The sequence below is a fragment of the Triticum dicoccoides genome, chromosome 7A (genome assembly GCF_002162155.2).
Source record: "Triticum dicoccoides isolate Atlit2015 ecotype Zavitan chromosome 7A, WEW_v2.0, whole genome shotgun sequence".
In the NCBI taxonomy this organism is placed as follows: Eukaryota; Viridiplantae; Streptophyta; class Magnoliopsida; order Poales; family Poaceae; genus Triticum; species Triticum dicoccoides.
Genome location: NC_041392.1, coordinates 348,446,427 through 348,454,157, shown reverse-complemented (window position 1 = coordinate 348,454,157; position 7,731 = coordinate 348,446,427).

The following is a 7,731-nucleotide window of genomic DNA, read 5'->3' as shown; positions in this document are numbered from 1 at the left end:
GGGGGGGGTCTCTCTTTCATTTTACTTTCTATTTAAAACTTTGCTATTGTTTCTTTTATTATTTCTCTTTTCTGTTTTAATTCATTTTAAAATATTCAGGCACTTTCTAAAAATATGTTTTCTTTATTATAATTACCCTTGTAATATTCGGCACCCGCCGGACATTTTTGTTTCAACCTTTGAAAATGTTTGTTGTTTGACATATTTAGAATTTAAATTTTGAAATGGTTTCGAATCATCTCGAGGTTAGCAACAGTAACCGAGGTGACATGGCATGATTAGCGTGGGATTACTGTAGCATGATTATCCGGGCGTCACAATTCTCCTCCACTACAAGAAATCTCGTCCCGAGATTTAGGATCGGTTATAAGGGGGAAGGGGTCTGGTTACGAAATTCTAATGATTCTTCTCGATCATAGTAGCTCTTCTCGAAGAGGTCGACCCATTACATTGATGTCTTCAGTCCTCTCCTTCAGGTCATCATGATGAAGTTTGTCGTCCTTTATTCGGGGTTCCATCGTACTTACGAATAGGTAACGAGGCATATTGGCAACGATAGTATGTTATAAGGGTAATGATCTGGGATTAACCCATGAATGAGCATATGAGTACCTCTCGAGTTGAACAAATAAACACATCGAGAGTAAAGTTGGAAGGTACAATAAGAAGTTTCAGGCAGCCAGGCAATCGTTCAATGCCTAGTCAGAAGGTGAAAGTGGTTTTAAAGCCACGGAATAATTATTGTGTCTGATGCCAGAATTGACGATCTCATCGGAAGGTGGCTCATGAATTACATACGAGTCCACGCGGGAGGAATAACTTTGGAAACAGGGGGTGTACAGGAGAGTTAGGTTTCGATCCTGTGGAACTGTGGGTTATGGGCCCACCATGTGGGTAAAAAAAAATTTAGGGAGGGTGTTGTGATCATGCACGATCATGATAGCAATGCAGGTCAGAGGAAAGCCTGTCAGTTATGTCAGCAACAACATCGGTACCAAGGGTGAGGGACGAAGAGAACCGATTCCTGCTCGTTGAATGAGGCGGACCAATAGGCAAAGTTCTTATCCATCGGTGGTTACCGAAATGTTTTCAACAATAGTAACAGGGTCTTACTGACAGAGTTGTGCGTCAAGGTGTTAACATAAGCAGGAGAATATCACTGCTTAGATCATATAGATCACAAGAAACGTTAACCCCACAAATGGAATGAAAATATGATTATCAGATTAAACAGAACAATGGAAAGGAAAATGTGTTTAAACACATATTTCAAAGGTATATCCTTCAGAAGGACGAGCAGAGCATGATATCCATGACAGGATATAATGTAGTAAACTCTTTAGGTAGGGGAGAGAAATTTCATGACATTACCCATACAATGATGTTTGGTTAATTGATAAAGAAAATTTAGCATTTTGAAGATCGAAGTACCAACGGCATGCTTCGAGTTAGCAGTGACATGGTCTTCAGGTGAAGATCAGACTTTGGAAACACGAAGGATCCATCAAGAATAACTTGTAGAATAAGTCTTACAATTTCCTCATGGCTGAATGGATAACCTTGCTGAAAAGGAATCTATAATGATAGGTCCTCCAGCCGGGGGAGGGGGTTCTAGGCATGACATCATGTTACCGGGTCATCAAAGGATCAACGTCATAACTCTTGGAAAGTTGTCCCAACCATCATATCTGACCGAGATTCAGATCCGATTGGTGTCAGGATACCTGAGACTCGGGATGTCCGAGAAGAAAAGGCGCAACACAAATCGTGGAAATGGCATTGCAAGCTTCTCGGGAAATGAACTATGGGAGCGGGTTTCTGAAGCAATAGTTCACCATTAAACCAGGGAGAGGACAAGGAGGTGTCTGGTGAACTCAACGGCAATTCACCGAGATTCCCAAAAGATGGATTTCCACCATTAAGTGAACAAGGAGATAACATTTGTCAGATCAACTGATATAAGGAAGTATGCTCGAGGAAAACATACACAATTAAACATTGGTTGAAAGGTGCACCCGAAATATGGGTTGGGTTGCACGACCAATGTCAGAATGGTGATTCAATAATCAACAGTCTAAGAATGAACGACCGACCATTAACTTCAAAGCAATAGGGTTGCTAGAAGTTTTGGGATTACACATCACAATCTATTTGTCGGTGTTTAGAAATAACACGGTGACCAGGAAAAGAATGGTGATGGTGATAAGTATCACTTGTATCAAGAATTCTCCAGAGGTGGTGAAATTCTCACAACATTGAGGACATAAGAGATGTTAATGTTCCCAGGTAAAGAAGAACAATGCCGGGTAGCAGTGATCTCAAAGTTTACACAAAACACGAACAAGTTGTGTTGAACGGAAGGCAATAAAGTGGTCGATGAGAACATGAATCATCGAGGGGCAAGGATGGTATTACCCATCATGAATTCAATCGAATTCCTGGAAGAGCTCATAAGGTTGATGATGATCATGACACAATTGTCGAGAGATTTCATGCAGATGTAGTCAATCAGCGACGACATCAAGTCAAAGGAATGATGAAGCAAGAGGTTATTGGAACCACCGTTACGACACAACCTCGAACTCAAGCTTGTTGTTTAAGGTGAAAGGGTATGACGAGGACAATCGACGTAAGGTTAGTTCATCGTCGAAAATTGGTGCTCCGAAAATAAGGACCAGGTAGCCCCGTTAGAATTCGTCACGATAACGATATAGCCAAACAGGCTAGGAATGGCGTGATCGGGTACAAACTCGTACTTATAGAAGCTTACTGAAGAGTTGTTGAACCGTAGAGCGGACTCGGTTCAGTTATCGGTGTCTTTGAGTGTTCAATAACTCCGAGCCCATGAAAAATTGTAATCGGTGAGTATGTAGTACGTGATGAAGAACTCATAAGAAATTATGCAGTTCCAAGATAATCTCGAGATACCAGGTGGTAATACTCGATGACAGATCAAACTAGAAGTTGAACTGGGGTATTGCTCTATAGAAGACAAGTGCTTAAACTTGCACAGGACATGATATTTAAAGGAGAACATGGTCAGAACCACGATTGCAAAAGGGCCAGATCTCAGATATAAGATGAACTTATACCAAGGGAATAATTGATTTTAAAAGAAGCTTCGATGAGAAGATCTACATCGTGTCTATGGGCTTGAACACAAAGTTCAAGGTCGACTCCCACTTCTTCAATGTATAATCTTCCATTCACTTCTCGCTTTGATAAAGGCATTAATGTTGAAAGTTTTACCCGGTGAAATACCAGATGAGTATGACTCGTGAAATCTTCCGAGTTCACACATATTAAGGAAGGCATAGGTTCAACCCATCCGGGCATCTTACGAACATATACCACAAACTTCAGGGTAATTAATACAAGCTTGAAAGTAGAGCATTGTTGGTCAAGCAGAGGATACAATGTACCAAAGGCATTATGTATCAGGGGAAAGAGCTCACAAGATGATTAATTATGAAGGACATAAAATCCAACAAAGGAACCGATGGTCCACAACGGAGCTGGTGTGGGTATCGGTACTCTATCAAAGGAAGAAGGAATGCAAGTGCACCGGATTATAGAAACAACTGACTAACTCAATTGTCAAATGCAAAGGAATTAAGATTCCCAAATCAAGGGATCAGAAGCAATGCTCTGATTAGGGATGGATAAGTTGAATAGCCTTAGGGTACAATCAACGACAATTGGATTGGTCGAGAACCAATTCCAGTTAAAAGAATGGCAGCTCAGCCGGAAAGGTAATTTATAAGGATCAATGATGTTTGCGGGTATTCGCAAACATATTGAGTCAACAGACTCAAAATGATAATGACAAGGAATGTCATTAAGACTACGAGACTTATGGGATTAACCATAATGCAAGCAAGCAAGAATTTCAAGAGCCAAAGGCTCCAGAGGATTTTCGGAAGATCAAATATTATTTTGAAGACTTTTGTGAAACACATGAACAACTGGGGATAAGCGGATACTCGACAAGTGCGAGAATTATCCATAGGGGTATTCAGGTGACAAGAACAGCAAGGCAGTAAGCTCAAGGGATTATCGAAACCACGACGAGTTTTTCAGGGTATCTTGTAATAACAAGACCAACTGGGGATGATATAAGAATAACAACTGTAGGTAGTTACCCATAAGGGTTGACGGTGGAAGGGGAATTGCAAACGCGATGAACACAAGTTCTCGGCTTAACAGCGGAAAGTATCTTCAGGGTCTTCACGTGCAGCAGACGACCATCAGTAATAAGGGGCTCTCCGGGTGAAAGTGATAACGAGATCCTAATGTTAGATTTAGCAAAATTCATTTAACTCGAATAGAAGAGAGATCAGAGTCCCAGAGTAAAGGTCGAGGAGTAAAATATCCTACTACCACCCAATGGCGACGTGTGCCCGTAGGACACACAGCCATGTTAGTAAAAGTTTTAGCAACGTCTAGACTCGACTTCGGCCAAGGAGTGTGGAAGGGGGATTCCTACAGGCAATCGGCTCTGATACCAACTTGTGACGCCCCCGATTCAATCGTACACTAATCATGCACGCAAATGTGTACGATCAAGATCAGGGACTCACGGGAAGATATCACAACACAACTCTAAAACATAAATAAGTCATACAAGCATCATAATACAAGCCAGGGGCCTCGAGGGCTCGAATACAAGTGCCCGATCATAGACGAGTCAGCGGAAGCAACAATATCTGAGTACAGACATAAGTTAAACAAGTTTGCCTTAAGAAGGCTAGCACAAACTGGGATACAGATCGAAAGAGGCGCAGGCCTCCTGCCTGGGATCCTCCTAACTACTCCTGGTCGTCGTCAGCGGGCTGCACGTAGTAGTAGGCACCTCCGGTGTAGTAGGGGTCGTCGTCGACGGTGGCGTCTGGCTCCTGGACTCCAGCATCTGGTTGCGACAACCAGAAAGAAAGGAAAGGGGGAAAAGGGGGGAGAAAGCAACCGTGAGTACTCATCCAAAGTACTCGCAAGCAAGGAACTACACTACATATGCATGGGTATATGTGTAAGGAGGCCATATCAGTGGACTGAACTGCAGAATGCCAGAATAAGAGGGGGATAGCTAGTCCTATCGAAGACTACGCTTCTGGCAGCCTCCATCTTGCAGCATGTAGAAGAGAATAGATTGAAGTCCTCCAAGTAGCATCTCCAAGTAGCCTCTCATAGCATAATCCTAACCGGCGATCCCCTCCTCATATCCCTGAGGGAGAGCGACCACCGGTTGTATCTGGCACTTGGAAGGGTGTGTTTTATTAAGTATCCGGTTCTAGTTGTCATAAGGTCAAGGTACAACTCCAAGTCGTCCTGTTACCGAAGATCACGGCTATTTGAATAGATTAACTTCCCTGCAGGGGTGCACCACATAACCCAACACGCTCGATCCCATTTGGCCGGACACACTTTCCTGGGTCATGCCCGGCCTCGAAAGATCAACACGTCGCAGCCCCACCTAGGCTCAACAGAGAGGCCAGCACGCCGGTCTAAACCTAAGCGCACAGGGGTCTGGGCCCATCGCCCATAGCACACCTGCACGTTGCGTACGCGGCCGAAAGCAGAACTAGCCCCCTTAATACAAGAGCAGGCTTACGTTCCAATCCGGCGCGTGCCACTCCGTCGCTGACGTCTGAAGTGCTTCGGCTGATACCACGACGTCGGGATACCCATAACTACTCCCACGTAGATGGTTAGTGCGTATAGGCTCGTAGCCAGACTCAGATCAAATACCAAGATCTCGTTAAGCGTGTTAAGTATCCGCGAATGCCGAACAAGGCCAGGCCCACCTGTCTCCTAGGTGGTCTCAACCTGCCCTGTCGCTCCGCCACCAAGTAACAGTCGGGGGCCATCGGGAACCCAGGCCCACCTCTACCGGGATGGAGCCACCTGCCCCTTCAGCCCCCAACTCCGAACAGTATCACAGGTAATGTAACAGTGTAAAGTATATAGTATATGCCCGTGATCACCTCCCGAAGTGATCACAGCCCAGTAGTATAGCATGGCAGACGGACAAGAGTGTAGGGCCACTGATGGAACACTAGCATCCTATACTAAGCATTTAGGATTGCGGGTAAGGTATCAATGACTGTAGCAACAATGACAGGCTATGCATCAGAATAGGATTAACGGAAAGCAGTAACATGCTACACTACTCTAATGCAAGCAGTATAGAGAAGAGTAGGCAATATCTGGTGATCAAAGGGGGGGCTTTCCTGGTTGCTCTGGCAAGAGAGAGGCGTCGTCAACTCCGTAGTCGAACTGGTCAGCAGCAGCGTCGGTCTCGTAGTCTACCGGAGAGAAGAGGGGGAAGAAATAATGAATACAGAGCAAACAAAGCATCACAAAATATAACAAGGCAATACGCGGTGTTCGGTGTGCCCTAACGCGGTAGTAGGTGATACCGGTGAAGGGGGAAAGACATCCGGGAAAGTATCCCCGGGGTTTCGTGTTTTCGGGCAGAGGAGCCGGAGGGGGAAAGTTGCGGGTTCGATAGGTTAGGGGTGTGTGGCGGACGAACGGACCGCGTATCCGGATTCGTCTCGTCGTTCTGAGCAACTTTCATGTAGAAAACATTTTCATCCGAGTTACGGATTATTTTCTATGAATTTTCTAAGGTTTAAACAATTTTCTAGAATTATCTTAATTATTTAAAACAACATTATCCCGAACAGTGCGGCGGTGACGTCAGCATAATGTCAAGATGAAGTCAGCAGGTCAACTTACCGATTGGCCAGGTCAAACCTGACATATGGGGTCACCGGGACCCACATGTCAGCCTCTGTTAGTACTAAAGGGAGTTAAAATTAATCTAACTACTCAATTAGATGGTGGGCCCTACTAGTCAGTGGTTACATAGTGTTTTAATTAGCTAATTAACTAATTAACATATTTTCTTTTTAAAATAAAATTCGTTTATTTAGGCGGGACCCACGTGTCATAGACAAAGAGCCTGCCCAATCAGCGTTGACCCTTGTTAAATGGTCAACTAGAGCCCTGGGGCCCGTAGGCAGTGGCACATAGGCGGGGCCCACGGTGCCAGGTCAGCGGCGCCACCGGAGTTGCTCCGGCGGGCCTGCGCGCGGCGGCTGAACCCCGGCGATCGCCGGAATCACGCTGTAGTGCCCTGTTTTGCGCGTTCTCGGTCACGTTCGAACGGGCAGGACGCGTCGCGTCGATCTGTGGCATCGGTTGGTGCGGGGGCAACCGGAATCGTGGTCGGCGACGAGGTCCGCGGTGGCGAGTTTTCGGGCGACGACGCAAACGGCGATGTAGCCCACAGTAGTTCAATCTAAAGCTTCGGGCATGCTCTACGCGCGTGCGAGGACAACGCACACGGGCCCTTGACCAAAAGGTCACCGGAGACGCGCCGGCGACCAAACGAGGCGGCGGTGGTTCGGGCTTCGTCGGGGTAGTGGCTACGGGCGGCTAGAGAGGGCAGGTGACGGCGCGTTCGACATAGAAGCTCACCGCGGGAGTGTGGGGTCTAGGCAGAGGGCTCGGGGAGGTCCGGTGGAGCAGCGGGATGAGGAGGACGGTAGCGAACAGCGCGGCGCCAGCGGTGTTCGCCAAGGTCGACGCAGAGGCAGGGGCGTCGCGGCGAGAGGGGCTCCGGGGAGGAGGGCGAGGGGCAGCGCCGAGATGGGCGTCTGCTTCCGAGCGCGGGCGGCACGGTCGCCGGGGTCTGTGCCCCTCGATCTGGATCGGGGGGGCAGAGGG